This window comes from Ascidiella aspersa, chromosome 9 (assembly GCF_963924565.1).
Source record: "Ascidiella aspersa chromosome 9, kaAscAspe10.2, whole genome shotgun sequence".
Classification (NCBI taxonomy): domain Eukaryota; kingdom Metazoa; phylum Chordata; class Ascidiacea; order Phlebobranchia; family Ascidiidae; genus Ascidiella; species Ascidiella aspersa.
Genome location: NC_139455.1, coordinates 13,969,432 through 13,972,277, shown reverse-complemented (window position 1 = coordinate 13,972,277; position 2,846 = coordinate 13,969,432).

Genomic DNA, 2,846 nt, shown 5'->3' with positions numbered 1-2,846 from the left:
GCCAAACAATAAACGTTGTTTTTTGGAAATGGTTGATTTCGCCGATTGATTCAGTATACCCTATGTTTATTTGAACAAGTATTCTGCCTTTAGTTCGCAAAACATTGAACTTCTACTTGAAGGTAGAAGTTGAAACATGGCGAAAAATGAAATTAAATCACGAGGCACACTGACAGGGCGAAGGTGCAGGGTTTCTAAACAAGCAATTCAACAGCTAACCAAAGAATGTAAACGTGTTAGTCAAGTAAATTCAACTTACCAATGGGATATTTTTTTGCTAGGGGAGAGCGGAACGAATCAGATAAAGTCGCAAATGTTTTCAATGGCTAAGTTGCTGAATCTAGCACTATTAGATCGATTATTAGGTTAGTACTCTCTAAATTTAACCGCTGTAGTCGCACGCAAAACATGTTTTTAAATATATTGACGTCAGACGTATCGGAAAGATTTTTTACTTTTAAAGTCCTACTGGAAGTTAATGCTGGTGTTTGCACTGTACTATACACTCCCAATTATAAGAGTGAACCGTTATTTTAGGTTTTTCAAAGTTTATATGGTGTAAGCTTCTTTAAAATGCCCTTGTTTAATATGAAATCTACTATGCAATCTTGGGATTTACCGAGTCCCTTTATAATGATGGAATCGAACTCACTATTTATTGAACTGAAACACTAATGCTGTAACACAGGTCAACCAGACGCTGCTTTTCAAGTGAAAACATTTAAAATAATTTATCAGTTGCTTGCTGGCTGATAAATTAAATTTGGTGTTTTGCACTATCAAGCTGTGAAAAGCTTGGTCTTTGTTTAATTATATCGAAATATACAATAGGCCTAGTCTATATGCCAAAACAACAAATTCAATTACACTTGTCCATATGGTTGGTTCGGATGTTAATAATTTTTAGAACCGGTATCCGGGTTCGGATGTTAATAATTTTTAGAACCGGTATATAACGGATAGGCCTATAGCCGAATATTTGTACTTTTACCTAACCGGTTAACCGGACAATAAACATCAATTATTTATTATCAATAGGGCGATTGTTTTTTTACTTAAAAGTACTGCATTAGTGTCTTGGCGTCGTCAACCACACGTTTTTGGTGTTTTACTGACTAGGTACCGGTAAAACACAAATCATTTATTTTTTTTTTGACGTCTTGCTTCGTCCGCTGCCATAATTAAGAATATAAACTATAAAGCCTATATTCTTTAAATGGTAAACTAAAACAATTTGCGAAAGGGCGACATTCACAGCGCTAAATCAAAGAAATCTAATTTTGTGAAATGTCACGTTACTGATTTAAAAGCTCTTAGGCCTATTAAGAGTTTAAAACAGCACTTTTAACTTAAACAGCAGGAATATGGTGAGGTATGGCGACCAGCAAAAATTTTAGGCGACACACTCGGGGTCGCGACCCACAGGTTGGAGACCACTTGTTTAGTAAATAAGCGCTAACCCAATCGGTTCCAACGTAGCGAAATTTCGTTATATGTATATCGATCGGGAAACACTAACAAACCTAAACCTTTTTTCACTTTGAATAACTAAATACCCTAAGCACGTCAAACATCTTTTACGTAACGAAATCCCATACGTAAAACAAAAGTTTTGCGCTATTACGTTAAGAGTTTTACGATATGTCGCGCGCGCGCCCGTGGTGAAACGGGCGCACTTCGACGCCGCCGTTCCTTTTGTTAGGCGACAATTCACTCCCTAACTCGGGCGCACAATTTGGCGTCGCCGGTCCTTTTGCTAGGCAACGATGTCGTAGTCCTGCCTGCCTCGTTTAAGATCACATGCCAGCGACCGACTGGGCAGAAGCTATTACGTTATTAGCTGCAGTATTCTGTATTTTATTAAAGTTGTTTTGTATTTTAAACTTTGTGAAAGTCATTTTGAACCGACTTTAGCCCCAGTCCAATCGTTTATAAAATACCTGTTCAATTAAATTAAATTTTGAGTCAATTCAGCAGTTGCTTAAATCAAATCCAGTCCTTGCGATAAAACTAAAACGTTCAACTATTCAAATTGGCAAACCCTTGCGACTATGAGAAAGAACTCACCTAAAAGAGGAACAAAAACGCAACATATAGCTAAGTTTTGTAATTATATGGGCCGAAAATTTATTTTCGGGACATATCTTGTTTTTGCCGTTATTATATGGGCCGAAAATTTATTTTCGGGACATATCTTGTTTTTGCCGTTATTATATGGGCCGAAAATTTATTTTCGGGACATATCTTGTTTTTGCCGTTATTATATGGGCCGAAAATTTATTTTCGGGACATATCTTGTTTTTGCCGTTATTTATATGGGCCGAAAATTTATTTTCGGGACATATCTTGTTTTTGCCGTTATTCTTTTTTGGTTTCCTATGGTTTCCTATGGTTTCCTATGGTTTCCTATGGTTTCCTATGGTTTCCTATGGTTTCCTATGGTTTCCTGTGGTTTCCTATGGTTTCCTATGGTTTCCTATGGTTTCCTATGGTATGTTTCAGACCGAGTATTGTCCGAAGCTTTATAGAAAAAGTAGACATCGTAGAACCTTCAAATTTTCAGACATGGTGTAGAGTGGTATGTAGGTGCTTTGTAAAAGTTTATGAGGCTGCACTCCCAGGGGCCTTTGCTTGGGGGGTAAAAACCTGAAATATTGCGTTTTAGCACTTTGTAGCTAACGACAGCCATCTAGCAGCAGAAAAACTTTCATACAGAATTCGTTCATATTCGCTTGCTTTGTCCAGCTCGCGTTGCGACGAGGCGGCTGCTGGCATCCCTGCTGCGCCCTATTGTCCCGCGCGTGCAACATTTGTGTTGGAAGTGGCTTGCCTAGTAAAACTATGCA